Source organism: Corvus cornix, chromosome 1A, assembly GCF_000738735.6.
Source record: "Corvus cornix cornix isolate S_Up_H32 chromosome 1A, ASM73873v5, whole genome shotgun sequence".
In the NCBI taxonomy this organism is placed as follows: domain Eukaryota; kingdom Metazoa; phylum Chordata; class Aves; order Passeriformes; family Corvidae; genus Corvus; species Corvus cornix.
In genome coordinates this window covers 67,120,335-67,141,720 of record NC_047057.1, presented here as the reverse complement: position 1 = coordinate 67,141,720, position 21,386 = coordinate 67,120,335, and the positions used below count along the sequence as shown (strand labels likewise).

General features: G+C 42.9%; 1 protein-coding gene across 2 annotated transcripts in view; it reads left to right on the top strand.

The window, feature by feature from the left end:
• Window positions 1–21,386, top strand: part of ST8SIA1 (ST8 alpha-N-acetyl-neuraminide alpha-2,8-sialyltransferase 1) — a 124,842-nt gene that overhangs the window by 85,174 nt on the left and 18,282 nt on the right. The window lies entirely within an intron of this gene.

Genomic DNA, 21,386 nt, shown 5'->3' with positions numbered 1-21,386 from the left:
TCTTTTTTCTTCTGGCCATCCATGCAGCAATTTCCAAGAGACTAATGGGAGTAGAGAATGTGTAAAAACACATGCTGGGCCAGGTCCCCATCTGTAATCATTAAACCACATTATCACAGCACATACACAAACACAGCAGATCCACAGCTGGGCTAAAACTGTCCTGCTACACACCTGACCTGTTGGAGAAGCTCTGGTATGAAAAGTTCTTTGCAAAGCCTCCTAAAAATGTGGTTTTTCACATGTCTCTGTAGTTGCAGTATTTTAGAGGGTTTAGAGTGTAGCCACTCCCTTGGCTTTTGTTTTTGCTGGGTCATAAAAAAGCATAAAAATACCTGAGCCTCATATTCTGTGCGGCTTTAGTTATAGTGTGTGAGATATGCTTCTTTGATATTATTTGGTGTCTCAGCAGTGTTTATCAGTTTGCTTTGTTTTCCTTCCTAAACTGTAAACTTTTCCTTGCAGAGCCTGTATTGGGGCCATACCATACCAACCATTTCAAATACCCTTATTGAGCATGGTAGTAGTGATAAAACTAGAAAACAAGGAATGTCATAATTCACCATGAAAAATTTTATAGAAAGATAGGCACCAGCACATCTTTTTCTTAATGAAGCTTTCAGCTGAGTGGCCCTGGCATCCTGGAAGTAAGGAAATAGAAGGTGGATGATGGAGCTGACTGTGACACATTGGGTCAGCAGGTGGCTGGTAGGGACAATGGTGGTCTCTGAGGTCTAGATTAATGTTCATTAAGAAGAGAGAAAAGATTTTGCTAACAGATGTTAGCAAAGCATGAAAACCCTGTTCCTTTAGGCTAGAATCATAGCCTGCAGAAGGCAGTGGAGAGATTTTTGAAAGGTGTTTATATTTCTATATAAACCTGTGTCACCTTAGGTCACCTTTGTCTTTCTCACCCTCTCATAAACTGAACTCAATCTGTGACTCGCTTGTGGCTTGCACATTGTTAGCTTTAAACATTTCTTTCCACATAATTGTCTTTAAATGTTTTATTGGGAATTTGTTCCCTTGTTTTTAGGCTGCACCTCTCAAAGCATCCTTCCATGGCTTTGGCCTCAGCCTGTTCCTGGGTGATCTATATAACCTTTTCATCTTTTTTGTCTCTGCCTTTTGTTTGTCTTATTTTCTTGCAATCCCAGCTTTGCAACAAAGGCATGATGAGCAGTTTAAATAGTTGGCATCTACTGGCTGATGTAAGCCCATGCAGCCACTTCGTTTCACAACTTTCTCAAAGTACTCCAAGGTAAAGATGATTTTGCACAGTGCAATTTTCCTTTTTTTCTTTTGCAGAGCAAGGGAAGTTAAACAGCTCAAGAAATGTGTTAACTATGAAAAGACAAAAGGCTGGGCCATGTGCTAGGCAAGGCATTGCCTTGGGGAGTTAAGAATGGTCAGACACTTATACATTGCCTTTGGCCACCTGTACTTGTGCTATATAAGCAGACTTTCAAGTTGTGCTGATGTAACTTTGTTTTTATCCACAAATGCAGCTGCAGTGTTTTCCCTGCACTGTGGGGAAATTGTTTTCATCATTCCAGTTGCTTCCCGCATAATAGACATCTCCACACATGTCCTTTCATTATTTATTTATGGGTCTCAGCATTTAAAGGCCAAGCAAGTTTTTTGAGTGGTCACCCTTCAGGGATTGTGGCTTGTTTCTTGCACAGCGTTTAGCTGAGGCTGGTGGACTGTTGTTGACTCCAAAAGGCTTGAAGAAAGTCCTTCTTCCTTTCCTTTACTCCTTCCCCTGAGAGTGCATGTTTCAAAATGCTGCTCATGGGGTAATTGTGCCCTAATTGAGGAAAGTCCTGGAGTGGCTCCACTGGAGTCAGACATGACATCAGCAGCGTTGCCCAGGCAGTGAGTTCCATCCATTGTTCCTGTGCCACACACACTTCCCTAGTCCCGAATCGGGTGGTGTAACCACATCCAATGACCACCATCTTTCAACAGGAAGTGCAGCCTCAGCACTTCAGGCACAGCACAGGGATTTGGATGTGGTCAGTGTTTGCAGTTGGAGAAACAAAGCAGACTTCGCTTTGTTATCAATAATTTTATTGTCTAAGCAGCACGTTCAGTGTAAGATCCTGGCATCAGGGAAGGAATTATTCCTTGTTCTCAAGCAGATTACTTGTCATAACATGTTCAGGGTGCACTGCTGGTGCCTAACAGACCGATCTGTCATCCCTTGAATTTACAAGGATAAATGCAATCTCTCATGCTAAGGTGATAGATATAATCTCAAAAGTGCATCTGGGATCTATATCAGGATGATATTGAATTAATCTTTGTTAGATTTAGATAACTTCATCCCAGTGAGTTTTTTGCTATGACAATGATGCAGGTGGATTTTAAGTCCTCTTTCATCAAGTAACAGCTTGACTTCCAGACAATTCTTATCCTATTTGATTTGTGCTGTGTGTTCCTGTATGCTGAAGTCAACAGGAATTTCTTTTGGGGCTCTGTTGAAGTGGGATCAGACCCTTTTGTTTGAAAGAAGTCTCTTTTCTTTGATGGCATCTCTTTCTAGAATATGTTGGAGTTTTTCATGCTTCCATCTCTGAGCTGTTTATTCCTACTTGCATTTTAACAGCTGCTTCTGGCTGTTTTCCCTTGCTCCCATCAGAGCTTTTTTGGATCTCCAGCTGAGATGATGAGACATGGGATTTATGCAGTGTTTTTTCACTCGGTCTCACTGAAAATACAACATACTTGAGAGGATGTATCTGGCTGTGTGTGCCCTGTCACAGAGCCAGCATGGGTGGGCTTCCATCTGGATTCAGCAGTTAAAGGGTTACCAGGACTGTTTGCTCATTAACATTCCCTGTTAACATACTGATCGTCACAGATGTGCATGTCATTTCCCCCAGCCACAGTATTAATACAGCAAAATCTACTTTTAAAGGTGTTTTGAGTTTTGGGGTACATTTTCCAGAAGAGTAATTAATTCATTGAAAAATAAAATTCACATTTTTCGTATTTTCAAAAGCAGTTTACAAGTTCTCCTCAGGATAGTATTTTTTTCAATTAAAAAAATTAGTTGATTTTTACCTTTTCTAAATGGTCTGCAATGGTGATAACTGAAAGTCCAGAAGCAAATATAAAATAGGTCCAAGTATAAACACAAAAAAAAGTGTGTCCGTCAGATCTCAGGTCAGCAAGTGATTTTTTTATTGCAGAACATGATAAGATCCCTCTCTGGGATGTAGTTTTTGGTGAAAACTTGAATGATTGAAATTGGTTCTGGCTGGTTTATTTGGGTATCATAGCAAATGCCACAGACCACTTTCCTATTAAGTTCAGCCACTCTCTTTTTGAAGAAGTTTGTTTTAATCAGTTTTTTAAGCAGTTTTCTGCCATCTGGTCTGGAATGTATCAAAGGCAAGAACGTCTACAGAATTAATTAGATAAATTATAAACGTGCCACCCTAATACTTAATTTCTACTCCCTGTCTCCTTTCTTTTTTATTTTTTTTTTCCCACTGGCAATGATGCTTTTTAAATTCCTGATTTGAAAGAGTAAACAGTCAAAGGACAGTGGTTTTCAAGATACGAGGAGCAATTTAGTAGGTTAAAGATGATCCACTGGAATTCTTCATCTTGGTTTCATCCTTTTTCCACAATAGCTGGTCTGTTTCTGGAAGAGGAAACAGAAACCTGCCAAAAGCCATCATTGTGCTGAGAAAGAACAAATGGTACTGTTGAAAGATAAAGCAGGATGGGGCAAACCAAGCTGTCAGGATATACAGTGCAATTCAACAGGGCAGAGAATCATGTGGCTCTCATGGCAGAAAAATTGCCCCAGAATGAATAAAAAGTAGGACCTGGATCTCTGAATCTTATTTTAGTAGCTATTAAATAACAGTTTCAAGGAACTTTGAGAATAGATGAAGATGGAAAAATAGATTGGAGAGATTTTACTTACTTCTGTAGCCAATTCCTGGCTTCACTCACTTGGCCTGCTTGATCGCTTCCAGGAGAATCTGGATGATTTTCTCTCCTTTCTCAAACACTTCTGCTGCGGTATTCCCCCCCCCAATGATTTCATCAATGAACTGCAGATGTTCTGGAGCTTCACCCTTTTCTAGTGCGGCCTGGATCAGTCCATGGCAGATGGTGGGACTGTGCTTCCACCCCTGCGGCAGTCGATTCCAGGTGTACTGCACACCCCTCCAGGTGAAGGCAAACTGAGGCCTGCATTCTGCTGCCAGAGGAATGGAGAAAAATGCATTAGCAATGTCAATAGTGGTGTACCACTTTGCTGCTTTGGACTCCAGCTCGCACTGGAGCTCCAACATGTCTGGCACAGCAGCGCTCAATGGTGGAGTCATTTCATTCAAGGCACAATAGTCCACAGTCAATCTCCATTCTCCTTCCGATTTGCACACAGGCCAGATGGGACTGTTGAAGTGTGAGTGGGTCTTGCTGACCACCCCTTGGCTCTCCAGCTCGTGGATCATCTTGTGGATGGGAATCACAGCATCTCGAGTTGTCCGGTACTGTCAGCGATGCACTGTCGAGGTGGCAATTGGTACTCTTTGCTCTTCCACCTTCAGAAGGCCGACTGCAGATGGGTTCTCTGATAGTCCAGGCAAGGTGTTCAACTGCTTAATGCCCTCTGCCTCCACAGCAGCTATTCCAAAAGCCCACTTGAGTCCCTTTGGGTCTCTGAAATACCCGCTTTGGAGGAAGTCTATGCCCAAAATGCACGGGGCCTCTGGACCAGTCACAATGAGATGTTTCTTCCACTCAGTTCCAGTCAGGCTCACCTCAGCTTCCACGAGGGTCAAATAGAATAACAATATAAATAGAATAGCAATAGAAACAGATTCTACCCCCCCATGCTGCGATGGAATTATTGTACACTGCGCACCAGTGTCAACCAAGGCATCATATTTTTGTGGTTCTGATGTACCAGGCCAACAAACCCACACAGTCCAAAAAACACGGTTTTCCCTGGCCTCTACCTGGCTAGAGGCAGGGCCCCTCTAATCCTGGTTATGCTTCTTTCCCTGGGGATACATCTTAGAGGTTCCTTCAAGGGGATCAGAAGTGTCATTGTCTTTTCCATCATTTCCGGCAGTTTGGCTATGGGCAATTGGAGCTACTTCCTTTTTGGCAGAACTTCCTTTCTGAGACTTGCGCTCCTTCAATTCACGCACTCCTGCTGCCAGAGCAGGAGTGGGTTGTGCCTCCCACCTCCTCATGTTTTCCCCACTGTCATACAGGAAATACCACAGCTCACTTTCATGGGAGGTACCTTCTCTCTTTCTCTGGCGAACGTCTGCATTTGGTAGCAGAATTTCTGATCTGTACTGCCAAGATTTGAAGGCGGCCCTCTCTGATCTCCTTCTTAGGTTCCTGGTGATTCTTCTCCATTTTATCTTCCAATTTCTGTACACGTTTTTCCACAGCTGCGATTCTTGCATGTGTTGGGCCACGCATAGCATCTGCATATGCTCGGAGCTTTGTCGCCACATCCTGCACGGTCTCATTCACACCGTAATCCAGTTTCATCATTGCTAAAGCAGAAGCGTATTCTTGTGGCCCAAGTTGTATGAGTTTTCGCCACATCACTGGATTAACTCTGACCCAGTCTGGACTCCTCAATCCTGGGTCATCTGTGAAGACAACCTCTACCACCACTAGTTCTCTCAGGCACTGGATCCCTTGTTCTATGCTCTTCCACTGGGTTTGCTGCATGTAGAGATCATCTCTGCACGGATATCTATCCCTCAGGCCACTCAAGACCTGTGTCCAGAGACTGTCAGACTCAGCCCTCCTTATTATCGTTTGGTCGATAGCTGGATCATGTGACAAGGATCCCAAATGCCTCGCTTCAGCACCATCCACCATTACATCATCACCTGCAGCATCCCAAATACGCACCATCCAACTTATTATGGATTCATCAAACCATTGGGTATAGTCCTTTCTTAGGCTACGAAGGTCCCTTATGGACATGGACTCAGTAATGGTCTCTGTGCCTGAGTCAGTTGATGGCTTTGAGGTTCCTTCCCCTGTAACATCATCATCTTTCACTGGGCAATCAGTTTTGGTTGTGTGCTTTTTCCTTGTGACAGGAGCCACTGTCAATGGCTTAGGCTCTCCATCTGGTTTGGCTGCAGCCTGAATGACTGGGGTGTCTGCTGATTTATCTTCCTGCCCCTCTACCTTTGCTCTACCTCTGCTGCTCTACAGTACCTAGCAGTGTGTGATAGGCATATGCCAAGGCCCAACATATTGCAATGAACTTTTTCTCATTAGACTTGTCATTGTATTTCTCTTTCAGATATTTCCCCACCTCCGCTGGGTTCTGAATTTGTTCAGGGGGAAAATTCCAAGCTATTGGGTCAGAGAATTTCCTCAGGATTTGGCCCATATCCTCCCATTCCCCACACCATTTAGGATTTTCCACATCTGGCTCACCCTGGAAATCTGAGCTCTTATTCTAGACAAGCTGCAAACCACATAGAGGAAGCTTACCAGATTAAATACCAGGAGGGTGGTCTCTTTAACATCCAGGGGAAACTGAACATTCTCAAAGGAGAGGGAGATGAAAGGCTGGGAAACCCCGTCTCCTCTACCTCTAACAAACTGGTTGCAATTACTAATAAATTCCCAAAACAGGCTACTGAAACTAGGACTGGGATTAGGATGGAGGAACCACATATCATACACACTTTGAAACTGCCTGTAGCTCTGTTAACTTCTTATAAATCATTATCACCGAGCACAGCAAAATAGAAATCCGGATTTGTGCCCCTGCTTGGCAAAAGTTACGTATCAGGGACAAGACTGGAGCAAGTTGTGGATAGGCAAAGAGGCCTAGGGCCCAGAAAGGTATTAGTACATCAAGCCAGAGAGACATTATGAACTCAACCAACATGGTGACTTTACCCCAACACAAAGTAATTAAATGCAAACCAAAATGTAATTAGTACAGGTTTTTTCACTTTCCTTTGAGCCACCGCGTTCGGGTGCCACTAATTATTTGTGCCGGTTTGGACAAATTTAGAGGAAAAATATCCCCTGACAGAAGGCAGGTTACAACCATACCTCCCCCACCAGTTTCAGGAAAAAAGAAATTTTCCTCGGAGGAAAGTGAAAGAGATAAAAACTATTTATTTAACAAACACACAGGAAAAGGATAGTAATGCTAAATAATAAAACTTCTCGCTGTGGAGAGAAACCTGGGAAAATTTCAGAGTCCTTCTGTAGTCTCTCTCCCCCTCCTTGGAGCTGGGTCGTGGTGGGCCCACCTCCAGAGCCTTGATGAAAAATTCTCCTGATGTATTCTGATGTTGAAACAGTCCAAAAAAGAGGAAGGGAAAAAAACAGAAAAAACAAAGTTCAACTCTCTGTCTCTCTCTGGAGAAAAAAGGAGCTGGAAAACTGGCTGGAAAGCAAGCAGGGTGCTTCCTTCCCTCTTGCTGCTGTTAGAAGCAAAGGAGTCTGTATCTCTGTGTCCTTGAACAACCGCTTTGAAAAGTCTGCTCGGTTTTTTTTCCTCTCCCCCCTCTCAGGCTCAGTTCAAAGGCACAGAAAGGTACAAAATTAATTTCTGGGCATAGAGCAGCGATAGGGAATACACATCATAAAGTCACCCCAAGACATGGTCACAGGTAGAATTTTCCTAGGTAAAAAACCTTTAGCAAAATTCTCTCTTCTGCTTTCATTGATTTTTTAGCTAATGTGTACTTCACTAATGACAGTCACTAATCCTTCATCAAACATACAAACAGCAGTGCAGATGCTTAGAAGTTTTATGGCACTGAAATATGAGCATTTGTGGAAGGAAAATGAGGAAGTAACTTCTTCCATTATGGTTGTAATAAGCTATTCTTATGTACTGGATTTCTTGTTAAGTTATGGCTTAGCTGTGAATGCTCAGGGATAATGTTAAAGAAATGTAAATAGGGAGTTTTTTCTTGCAAATTGGTTTTTAAGTTATTTGGGAGCTTTATTTAAAATATTGCTGTATATTTAGAAATGTTGAACTGGTAACATAACTTTTTTAAATGTGGGTTTGAATGTTGTGATCCTAGATTTTTATTCTTTATCATATTTTGTTTTCAAACATGGCGATGATTTTTTTTTTTTTAAATGAAGTTTTTATGTGGAGGGAATGGGCTGCTAATTTATCACATTTATATCTGAAAATTAAACATGCTCTCAAGTGTTAGAATGTTGCAGAAGAAAGTTGAGGGCTTTTTTTCCAAATCAGGACTGTAAATCAGAAGGTGGCTACTTGAATCTTGTGGGAGCTTCCCCAAAGGAAATGCAATTCAGAAGGATGACAAGCAGGATATTTTAAGTGGGAGCTTGTACACATATGGAAGTTGAAAGCATGTGAAAGCCTATAGCACTATAGTCAGTGTAAATGTAAAAATAAAGTGAAAAAACTGTGGACAGTGCACAGATTGTGCTGTAAAAAGTATTATACAATACTCCCTCCCCTCCTGTGAGTGTGAGGAATATGTTACTGTGATCCTTCAAAGCGAGGCACTGAGTTACTGTCCTTCCTTGGGTCCTTCCTCCCTGAGCTGACAGCTAGATACAGCCCTGCTCTGCCCCATCCCCAGCCTGCAGTGGCCTCACCCTGGCTTTTTTCCTGCAGGCAGTATCTGGAGCAATTGGGAATCCAGCTCTTCTGCTGGCTTCAAGGTCCTTTTGAATGGAAAGGGGACAATCCGTTTCTCAACAGTATCACAGCACTGTGTCCCCAGCTGTTACACAGGAAGGCTGTACAAAACCATTGTCCTGAAAATGGGAACTTGCACAAATTCTTGCTGTTCTCTCAGGAAGAATTTTTAGAACAAGGTTTAGACCCTTTAGAAGACGGTGTGGCTGTGCTCAGTTGTCTATACATCTGACTTTGAAAGAAAAATTTTCTCTGCATCGGGGCTGAGCAAGAATTTTTCTCCATGTCAAGAGTGTGAATTGTGAATCTACTCATAGATTTTGCAGTATAGCCACAGATGGCTGCCTAAGATCATCTGTGAGCTTTTTATATAGCAAATATCATCATAGTTTAGAGGCAAGAGGACACTGGTAATATCCCTAATTTCTTCCACTCACTTTATGTTTGTTTTTTCAGCATCTGACAGTCTAGCATTTGATTCTTTATCCCAGGCTTTGTAGTAGAGGTAGTTACAGGATGTTACGAAGCATTTCAGGGCTGCTGGAAGGTTGTAAAGAGCCTTCTGAAGTCAGCATCTCTTACAATGCTGACACTGCAGGATTTCCAAGCAGCCTTTTGCATCCTCTCTGTTCTTCCTTGGGTTCCCTTGTGGCATCCCTGCTCTGCCAGAACACCTGTCCCTAACCCAGCCCTAGCAGAAATCCTAAACCCAGGTGATCCTTTGCTCTCTGACTATTGGGGAAATCTAAGTGTTGCTACATGAAAACGAGCTGTTCCCAAACAATTGGAGTTAGATTGTGCTGAAAAAGATCCAGCTGCTGGGCTTACCCAAGGGACCTGGGGAGGTTGGTTTATGCAGCTGAGCTAGGTCATCATCTGCCTCCAGTGTACCTGGTGCTCCAGCACTTGGGAATGCAGAGGTGGCGTTGGGAAAAACAAGCTAGGAATGAGATGGCATGTACTGGCTGAAGTGCTTCCACTGACTGGCTTTCCTTAGGCACACTAGCATGCCCTCATGCAAGTTGTTTCACTTTTCACTGCATGCTCCTAGGCCCATTAAACTGGAAATGGAACTGGGAATGGCTTCTGGAACACAACACACAAAACTGTTTTTGTCAGAGCATTAGTGCTCCGTTTATTTTTCTCACTTCATGCTCCAGCACAGTTGCTGCTATCCCTCATTTTTCCTGGTACATTAAACCTGGTTCAGGAATACAAATGATTATGCTGAATGAATCATCTCCATAGCCTTATGCATCCAGATGATGTCATTGTCTTTAGTTGTATGTTCACAGCATACTTCTTGAATAATGCAGTGTGCCGGTAGTCCCTGAAACTTTAAGTATCTGGCATATGATATCACCAAGACTGAGGTATATCCTAATTTGATGAAAGTTGGTGTACATCCACTGATACCAGGAGAACTGTGTCAATTTAAAGACTCAAGACAGGATCTTTATGATCATATTTCTACTCTGTGTCAAAGTATATTCAAAATAAAGGATTCGTCACATTTGACAGCACTTCTTAGGTTGGTCATTTTTAACATAAAAATGTAGTTTGGGGGAAAGTAGAAAAAATGGTCTGATTTTTAGAACAAGTAAGACCAGTCTAAAAAGGACTTGGTATTCCAAGCAAAGTGCTGGATCTACTGGAGTGTGTAAGGTTACTGCCTAGCTTGGTGAAGCAGAGCAGCACTGCGCTCTGTGGCTTGCTGGAGTAGCAGATTAAGGAAGGGAAATTCTGGCCCTGAGACAAATTCAGATAAAGATATGTCTCTTGTTAAAAACTGTATTTGTTTTACAAATCATTATCTGGGTAAAGCATGTGGATAAAAACCTCAGCAAGAGCTTCCCAATGTTGCACATCACCGGACAAATTATCCTGGCCCCTGTCTGTAAAAACATGGAGCTGGATTTCACCACTTGTGCTGTTTGAGTTGCTGCTTTAGGAATCTGTGTGCTGAGCTGCTGGGGATGTAAAGGTCTGTCAGGCATCATCCCTGAATGGTCCTTCCAGTATTTGGAAGTCTTCTGGTTGTGTGACTGATTCCTCAAGGGGGTGTTTATGGCTGTGACTGTTCCAGTAATTCATGGCCAACCTCAGGTTCTTTGGAGCTGCTGATGGACTCGACATTTATAGCTACTTTCAAACCTGCAATTTGGACTCATCTGAAAAATACCTTGGCCTTCTCTAATGGGTGCCCTTAAAGCATTCTCTTTTCCTATGTCTGAGTTGTGCTGTAGACCCCAGACCACACCTCCCTCCTCCCTCAAAAATACCCTCAGCCTGGATTTTAGGTCCACATCTAAATTTTTTTAGGTAATATGTTACTGCTGCTTTGGGGAGTCAAGGCACTAATGGTAGCTTTTGTTCCTGTTTGATTAGTCTGTAATACTCTAAAATAATGGCTTAGTCTGTGTTTGTATCTTTGGTGTTTATTGTAATCACATAAGCATGTGGAACTTATTTAGTACTAATGTGATTGTCAGAAGTTTTTTGATAGAATTTCTACTGTAATTCAGAATACCCTGAACATTAAAGGAGCTTATTATTGTGCTGCCTGAATCTGAAAGAAGTGCCAATGCTGTCTTCTGCAGTCAAGCTCCATCCAGTTCTGACAATTCATTGGGATTGACCATTCCCTGAGATAGGGAGCAAAAGGGAGAAAGGTATTTTGGCATGGTATTTCAGATTGTGAGAAGGGGGGGGCCACATCTGAGTTGTGGCATATTACATAAAAAAAGGAGCCATAGCATCTTTAGATGTGTGATAGGGGAAAACCACCAACCACAATTATCAAGTTGCTCCTAAATAATATAAATATCTCTGCCACTGAATCTTCACTGGCATTTGGAAACTACGCAAAACAGGAAATTGAATGTTCTGCTCCACTTTCCTCAGGCAGTGCATAGAGGGCTCTAAAGTACTCAATGGCTTTCAAAAGTATCCCTTTGTCCTAGCAGATAGCACTTCTTTCCTGCTACCTTAAAAAAAAAAAGGTCGCTTTTTACTTCTTTTACATTGTGTCTCCTTTAATTGAAGGTAGTGAGGGGGAAAAAGGTGTAGGAACTAGAACTTGCACAGATATCAAAATAGTTGGAGATATTAGAAAAAGCTCCAGCATATTTCAGCTATCTGTACTTTGATTCTGTTCTATTATTTTGGTCAAGAGTGTTGCAGCTATAGCAATTTAAATTGAGTACAGGCAGTACTAAGAATTGAGGGGAAACCTTGGCAGTTTGACTGTGTTGAAAAGCAGTTTAAGCAGCATTCTCAGCCTTAAACACCAAGAAGCATCTTAGAAAATTCATCTGGATGATCTACCCAACATAATGGACTCTCCTAAGGGTATTGTACTGGACAAAGTGCCAGGAGTATCTGTCAAGCCTTAAGAAAAGGTAACAGGAAGTTGACATTACTAAAGGACAGAGAAAAAGGAGATTAATGGAAACAGAGAAACATCCTACCAAAAGCTGGAGCTGTTTCCAAAGGAAATTGAATCTATAATAAGCTCTGGCTGATTAAATATTTTATCTATGTGGCAGGTAGAAAAAGTTTCCAAGAACAACTAATCCAAGGAATGAAAGCGTAGTGCTACAACCTCTTTCCAGCAACTGCATAAGCCAAAAAGAAGCAGAAAACACCCACCCCCACCTGCTGTGTGTGTGTGGTTAGTTGATGGCCAGCTTAAAAAACAGGCTATAAAAGGGAGGCTGTATTAATTGTTTGCATCTTTGTTCACTGTGGAAGACACTGAGATCATCCCCTGTGCCCATGGGGAGGCTCATCAGACTGAGACTGAGATAATTATAAGTGAATTTATGGTATAGATACAGGATGGATGTGAATTTATAGGGAGAACTGGGCTCGCCCATGAAAGAAGAGTAATGTGTGTACTTCCTCACTGAAACTGCCTTGGTACTTGAAGACTGGAGGGTGTTAGAAATGGGATCAGTGTTTAAAAATAGTCCAAATTAAAAATAGCTCAAGTGTATCTGTAAGCCTGAGATCTCTTCCAGCTGATTTGGTGGAGACTATAGTAGAAGATAATATTAGTGAACACCTGGAAAATGTATGCGCTCTTGTAAAACTTTGGAGGTTCTTTGATGAGGTGCATGTGGATATCCAGTAGGCAGAGTATACTTGAATTTTTAAGAGGCTCTTGACAAAGGGATTGAGGCAATCATGAAGTAAGAGGGAAAGTATGGGTAAAATAATTGGTTAGGAGGATGCAGAGGATAACAGATTGGGCAAATATTTGGAAGTAAGATTCACTGGGGTTACTGCATTGACAAACTACACCTGTATCAGGAAATCTGAGCTGAAAATACTGGATGTGCAGTTGAAAATATACTGGTTTTGTTCTTAGTCTTCCTCAGGGGTCTGTGTGAGTTGCAGAAGGGAAGGAAGACTTTCAAAGACCCAGTGTGCAGCAATCAACACACCTTGGACCCTGCTGGAAGCCTTAGGGAGCATCTAATGCTTCCAGGCATGACTGAACAGGACTGAGATTGCTGTAAATTGATATTAAATGGAAGGAAAGTATTTTTGTTCTGAAGATCTACAGCTGCAGTCCTTGGGCTTGTTTGGATCCTCCTGGCTTATTTCCAGGAATTTTACTAATGGCCTGAGATTTTATGTGCCAAGGACTGGAAGAAACTTCCTTGGCTGTTGAACTGCTGTTTGTTTCTCTCTTTTTCCTATCATTTGAGCCTCATGTTTGGATCCAGAGCAATTTGTCACCGCCTCTGTTTATACTCAGGTGGCCACTAATACCTTGATCAATTGCAGTGCTTGTTCCCTTAGGAATGCAGGTCAGGTTGCCCAGTGGAAACAGCTTACAGAAAAAAATAGATCTTCTTTTATGTATTTTAGAGTTACGTGAATTTATTTTACCTGATTTTAAATATTTTATATTCACCACATATTCCTATGGGCTCTGAACATCTGATTTTCTTACCAAGCTTTTAGTTGACAGTGTTTAATAGGGATCTGTGCTGCAGCTGTGTTGATCTCAGAGAACACCAATGATTCATGTACTAAAGTTTAAAAAGGGTGCTTATATACTTAAAAGAGAGCCCGTCCTAGTTACAGTTCTTGCCATAATCCCTGTTGAAGCATTTACTGTTTTAAATAATTTCAGTCAGTCTACATTTTTTGTAGCACAGAGCACCTTTTAAAAGAATACACATTCAAACATTGCTGTTTTCCTCTCTCTTTCCAGGTTTGTTTTTTTTTTGAGAGAGAGCTCTAAGAGGCTGAAGAGAGGATGCAGTTGAATGTCACCTTCACTGATATTTGCAGATTATTAATGTGTGAAGGATGTCATGACAATAAAGAGAAAACTCAAGACTCAGCAAAAGTGTTCTCAGCTATGAATAGGTCTTTCAATAACTGCAATCATTTGGTAGGTTTTACACTTGGGTTACAAAGCACAGGAGGCCAGCACAATCAGGAAGGCATAATGTTACTAGCCTTGTGTTTCTGCAGTGCTTCTGTGGGCAGTGATCCACAGGGACCTGTGTCTGGAATGTATTTTAGTGAAAGATCCAGGTGTGCAGGAGATGCTTCTCTGTTCTGTTCCTGTTCGGTTGCTGTCCCAAAGACACAGAAGACAGTGTTAGGGATACCATCTTAATCCAAGGTACATCTCCTAAAGTCTCTGTCCAGGCTTTGCTGTGATTCTTTTTCCATTAAAACCTGACGACATGTGTGTTCTGGTTATGTTTCTTCTCAGCTCTCTCTGTCCATGCAGTCCAGTGAAATCAAATGCCAAAGATATTAGACTTTGTGTTGTTTTGGGTTTTTCCTAGCTGATTTCATTTCATCCTACTTTCCCACCCTGCTGACTTCCAGCTGTAAGAGTTTGGAACTATTCAGAAGACTTAGAAATACCAGGCAGCCATTTTAACAATGCAAGTAATTTGCATCCATGCTGTTCTGCCTATCCTTTAATATTATTTCCACTTTTGTATGACTACAGCAGCCACAATTTTCGAAGAGTCAAACTAAGATGAGCAGCTCATCTTCTGAAAGCTAAGATCCAAGCTGTCAGATAACAGAAAGAATTGATGTTTAGCTCTGCTGGTTTTGGAAAGAGTAGCTATTAAAAGCACATTCTAATTTGAGTTGGCAGAATAAAGATCACACACAGTCCCAAAATACCAGTGAACACCGATTTTAATGTTTCATTGCTTTGCTGTACAGGATAGCTCTATGTTCTATTGAAAAACTGTCAGCTTTCCCTTCGCACTGTATATAGTATTTCCAGGGCCACAGAGTAAGAGCAGTAATGGGTGGAGGTTTCAAAAAAGCTCTAATTAATACTTAATTCAGTCAGAAAAGGAGTCTACCTCTTCATGGGGATTAAAACTTCCTTCTGCCATGTGTAACTGGACTTTCTGAATGCATCAAATTATTCTGAAGGTCATGTGCTAAGGACAGTGTGTCATTAAGAAACAGATTGGCCCAGAAAGTCACTGGAAAAAGGGTTTTTTCCTTCTTTTGGGTATTGAGAGATGATGGTGGAAGTACCCAGAATCCCTGCATTGGAAAACACCATTCAAAAGGTTTATAAAAAGGAGAATGAGGCAAATTTGTCTTTAATTATTGGTATCAGAGAGGACAGAGAAGAACAGGCTGTTTGAAGTTGGAAGCCCCTGTCCGTAAGAAGCAGCAGTGTGGGGTCTCAGCAGGCTGAAGGATGAACAGAAGGGATGAGCTGGAGTGAGTCTGGGAGTCAGTCACTCCCTGAGAGGACCGAGGATCTGGTCCATAAAGAGCCAGCAGGGAAGAAGGGCAAAGCGGAAAGAAAATATTGGAATAGCATCACCTCACCCATGCCACGAACTCTCAGCTGGGTGACCATGGTGCCTGTCGAGGGACCCACAGTGAGAACTGCGGAGAATCCCTCCTGCTGAAGGTGTTTGAAATGAGGTTAGACAGAGCACTGGGTATCAGAGTTGGCTGTGCCACTGACTTTAATGGCATTATAATTGATTCTTAAGTCAGGTAGCTGTCCGTAAGGTGAGTAAGCAGTGGCTTGCGTAGTTGGGAAAGCTGGGATAAAGTAAGAAAGGGGGTCCATTTATAGTGCTGTAAGTCCTCAATTCTGGCTCCCTGTGTAGACAAGTAGAAAGTTTACCTTGCACCTAATGCATGCCAGAAGTGCCCACATGGGGAATGAGCACATGGAAACAATTTGTTGAGACACAGTCTGTGTGTCAGTAAGATTGTCTGCATAAGCCCCAGAGGGGCAGACTGTGAAGAACAAGACAACTCTTAGAAAAATTAAGATAATTTATTAAAACGGAAAAATTAAAAAATTATAAAAATCAGGAAAATATCAAAATTTGGGATCCTAGTGGCTCAAGAGGTATTTCCGGGAACGCAGGGATTAGAGATCTTTGGGCTTAGACAGCACTGGACCTCCAATGGAAAACTTGCAGTGCTGGGCTGACTTTTAGCTAACCCAAAAGTCAGAGAAAAATTATTGAAGGCTCCTAAATAGGAGTAAGGCTTAAGTGCCCAGCACTGGCACCCACCACAGCTAGATCTGCAGTGGTCTGCCCCTGCTCTGAGGCTGACTTACTATTTTATAGTACCCTTGCTCCACCCCAGTCCGCCCACGGACCGCCCATGGCACACCCCTTTGGTCCTAAGTGATTGGTGCTTCCCTTTTGACAGATTATCTCTGTCTACCAATAGCTCGTCGTTGTCAGGGGGGTAGTAGCAGCTGGAGTAAGAGTGGTAACATGTCCTTATTAAGATTCAGGTTGCCACGGAGCTTACTTACAGACCAACGGCTAAAGGTCTAAAACTGGCTGTTGGCTGTTAGAAACTGGGGTTTGGAGCTGGTTCTGAGCAAAGTAGAAACCCTTAAAATAAATATTAAAATACATCCAACACATCTTAAAACATTTGCAAAAGTATACAGAGAACATGAGAAAAACAACTTTTTTTTTTTTTAAAGTTGGAAAGGGAATTTTAACTGGGACACTTTTAACTAGGGGATTTTAACTGGAACTGGTGCAGATAAACTGCTTTGAACAAGTGAAAACACTAATAGCAGAACTTGATATTTGTACCTGGACTGATGGGTGAACATTAACACTCAATTAAAGTTGTGTAACCCAAAATTAACTAATCAAAACACTTAACATGCAAAGACCAAGCTAATTAGGGAGTTCATGTATGACACAGATCATCAAGAAGAGCCTGATATGAGTGAGAGCACAGGGCACTGAGGAGGGCATTGCTGTTTGAAAAGCACTCCGAGAAATGAGCGCAATACAACCCCTCTGTCACAGCAGAGGAGGCTCAGATGTGTGTTTGCAAGCTGACTGGTTATGACCCCAGCTGTAAGCAGAGTCCAACAGCTCCAACAAATTGCTAAATCATTCTTGGCTAATGCTGACATCAAATTATCTAAATCATTTTTGTGAGCTTATTGTTTGTCATAGGGACATGACAAACATAAGTCTTTACACCTTCTGCTCTATTCCCTTGAGGTCTATCTATCGTAATTTTAAAATAATACACTATTTCTTTGGCATTTGAGCTGTTCCTCTCATTATTTTATTTTTCTTCTCTGGTAAGTCAACTCCCAATTAATCCAGAATGCTGAACTTGTGACTTTGCAGATGCCAACAGAGTCAGTGCCTGGGATATTGTCACACACATGAGATAGTGACTCTCTGGGGAGATCAAAGAGAAACCAAGATGCAAGAGAATGCTGCCATAATTATCCACAAGAGGGTTAGCTCAATGTCACTGCGGCAAATTCCTTGTGGTTACTGAGAACTGTCTCTCAGTACCAGAGAGAAGCCCTGTCCCTGAATATCTGCTAAAGAACATCAATAAGAACATTAAAAACAGATTAAAAACAAAACCCAAAACACTTAATGCTCTTAAGTCTTTGATTGTTCTGTCATGACAATGTGCCATGGCAGTTTTCTCTTGGATGAATCTTTCTCTCTGAAAAAGTGGAGCAGAGCATTTGAGGGAATTCTCCAGCTGGTAGCAAGGAAATTATTTCTCTGGCATCTGTGCAGCTCTGCCTCCATATGCTGCTGAAAGTTGCTGGTTTTAAGTTGATCTTTCCTAGGAACCTAACAGAAAAATGTGGTGCTGATGATTTGAGTTGTTCACTGTCCACTGATGAGTGCAGTGGAAATAAAAGCGTCTGGGCTGGACCTGCTGTGATCTGTTTTCACCAGGGTTCAGTCACTCGTGCCTCTTTGGGCTGTGGAGCCGCCATGGAGCTGCTGGAACACATCACTGCAAATTCCCAAGCTGCTCATGGAGTCTCCAGGTGGTGCTCAGTGTAGATATTCTCACAGCACACTTAGCCGGCCAGGCTCATAGTTCAGTGCTTTAGAAAGCCCCGAGCTGCCTAGAGAGACTGCACGGGCGATCTGGCACTTCAGTAGCTCCAAAACGCGGCAAGTGATAGCTGCAAAGCTACTATCAAGAGCAGAAGCAAAGAGGCAGAAATACAGCTCTAGCTTGTGCTTCAGTCCTGTTCGTCTTATTCCTCCCTTCCCGAGAAAGAGACAGAAGCAGCGGTCAACCGAAGGAGAGCCAACCAAGGGGGGGCGGAGCCCGCTCGGCTCCTCTTTTATTCGGGGGAAGGGAAAGGGAAGAACTAGGGGTGGACCCGGGATAACCAGCCAATTGGACTCTGTTTCGGTGGAGTCTGAGTTACTTTCAGTTTTACCCACACTTAGAACAAAGGGGATTCAGAGCGCATGGCAGGGACAGGTCCTGACTTGTCTGGCCAGTGTTGGGGGGGGGGGGGGAGGGGGAGGAGGGCAGCCCCTTCGTGCAGGTAGCAAGCGCTCAGGGCTTGGAAGATTCCAGCTCCAGTTTTATCCCAGTGCTAGCAACCCACCACACATTTGTGTGAGCTTGGCTGCAGAAGGTCAGGGGAGGACCCTGAAAGCAATTCAGCTGTTTCCTGCTCCAAGCTGCGTTGGGGAGATAACATTGCCCGAGATGCACTCTTGTGCAAAGGGCTAGGTCATTTGGTGCATTTCTTTGGAAGCTCTCTGTGTGTGTGGTGGAGCTGCATAGTTTCTGGGCTGTGCCACCGAAAGGACTGAAAGCTCAGTAGATGCCAGCACTAACCAGGAAGCAGCAGTTCCTCATCCTGGGTGAGAATTGGCACAAGTGAAAGCATTTGTGTCCATGTGGATGCAAGGGCTGCACCAGGCTGGCGGTGTCTATGCCAGGACAAGCAGGAGACAAACATTGTCGTGCATTGTGGGGACTACAAAGCTTGAGGGGAAAAGCCTTCCTGGTCTCTCTGTCAAGCATGGAGTAGCCTTCATGCTGCCTGCTGGGATGGGTGTGGTATGGTGTTACAGTGCGGATACTGCAACGCGATGTATCAGACAACGAGGCCTGTGGAAAGAAATATATATGGACCGATTCTTGATAAATGTTTCAGAGAGATGTTTATTTCTCCAGTCGCATGGCCGGAGGTCTGCCAAGGAACTGCTCAGTCACGGGACCCGAGGGTCGTTGCCCACGCAGGGGAACACAAAACAACCAATGGGGAACGAGGCTGACCAGGGGCTAGGGAAACCCTGTGTCTCATGCCCCAGGGCCCCTCTCCCAGGACTACATGGCAGGGGGGAGGGCCCCAACAATCTGGTACCTTCAAAGCCTGCAGGACTCCCTGTCTGGATTGGGAGTTAAAGGAAAACACACTTGAGCTTCCAGCACCATCTCTAGAAACTTGCTTATGCACAGCATTTGTCCTCAGATTTCTCAGCTTCTATCCAGCCTATAAAGTGTCAGAATGCTGGAGAGCGCTCCCATTTTTACAAATAGGGAACAGAAATTTTCATTTGTTTCTAATATGTCCCCTCATGAGGTGCTCAAGATGGGCAGCAGCTTTTTGGCTGTTAGACCATCAGCCCAGCCATAATCCGCATGTTTTATGTTTCTCCATGGGCTCCTGGCCACCTGTATAATGTCTGTCTGCTGAACTGGGCAGGATGCCTACCAGCACTGCCATCCAGATCAGTGGAATGAGGCATGGGTTTCCAGGAGGTGATGATGTTCCTGAAGGACAGTTAGCAGTAGGGTGACAAATGCAGCTGTCCCTCCTGCATGGAGTCCCTCCCATGCACCGCTCTCATGGGTCTGCTCTTCACTTCTTGTTACTTTATTGCCTATTTGGGGAGATTTATCCAGAAGAATTGCAAACATGTTGTGGCAATGATAGCAAATGAATATTCAGAGACAGTCTCTGGCCCTCTGAGACTGAGGAATTTTAATGTGTTCACCCTGAGCTGCGTGGGTTTTTTCTAAGAATGGTAAATTTGCTGGAAAGTGCAGGTTGAGAATAACCACAACTATTTGCCCTCTGAAGTAAAATTTGTGGACTAGTTCTAAGTGGGAAAGGACATAGTACTCAGGAGTGACAGTGAATGTGTCTCTGGCCTTTCCTCAGCCAAGGTGCAAAGACGCTACAACATAAAGCCATTTGCTCAACACCCCTTTAATGTGGAAGGAAGTTTGAGCCTACAATGCCCAGTGAATAGCCCAAATTATGGGGACTGAAAGCCTGCTGTTGGTTTTAGGACCATTCAAAAGTGATTAGGGATATTAGAACAATGTTTGGGTACTGGGGGTCTGAGCACTTAGGTGAATATTTAAAGTATTAAGCTTGAGATTTCTTTTTAATTTGTTTTTACCCCCTCAGTGACAGTGTCCTGATGGAAACAGAATAAGCTTGGTAGGATAGAGCCAGCTCCTGTATCTGATAATCTGCAGGTTGTCCTGCTACTCCTTGAGAAGAGAGGATGGTAAAGCTTATTTTGGGGAACAGTCATAGGTCTGATAGTGATGGAGGGAGAGGCCCACATGAAGAGATACAGGCAGACAATGAATTTCTGCCAGGCTCCTTGGTCTTGGCTGGCCTTCTACACTCAGCTGTGTCTTGGCTGTTTCTACAGGAAAGAATGCCAAATGCAATAAGTTATGAAATAATTGGGTTTTGTTTTGTAGGTGGGGGTTGAATTGATGTCTTGTTTGGAAGCCAGTGGCTCTGTCTTCATTAGCAAATAGCACCATGCAGTAGGAGCAGATCTGCAGAGCAAAGAAGCCATGAAGACCCAGACAGACTTCAGTTTTCAAACCAGCTCCATTCTAATACCACGTGCAGGAAGTTTTGCAAGAACCTTGCAGCAAATGAGGAGACCAAACATTGCATATTAAAAATGTCAACAAAACCTTTCAATTTATCAAGAATATTTCTGGGGGTTTTTTTGCCAAAACAAAGACTTCAAAAAGACATGGCATCTATTATGAGACATTTCAATGCTGTTGAAGCTGTTCGGATTTTTTTGTTTTCAGTCATTTCAGCTGAAATTTTGTTTGATGATTCTTGAGGTCATCTGGCATTCTATTTAAACCAGTTTGTGTAATTCTTGTTAGTTTCAAAGAGGTTTATACATAAAACTGATCTCTTTATAACCATTTAAAAACATATCATTATACCTAATTCTGCTTGCACAAGAGAAAGGAAAAAAAATCCAGTGCTGCTGACTTAACTTTCTTCTTCTGACTCTTCTGGTGTGTGACTAGGGAATTAGTCATGACACATCTGCCTTGGCTGCAGGAAACAGGGACAGGAGGCAGCAACAAAGGCAAGATGGGCATTTGGGAGCTGAGGAAAAAATTAGGGATCACATGCAGGGGAGAAGCCCAG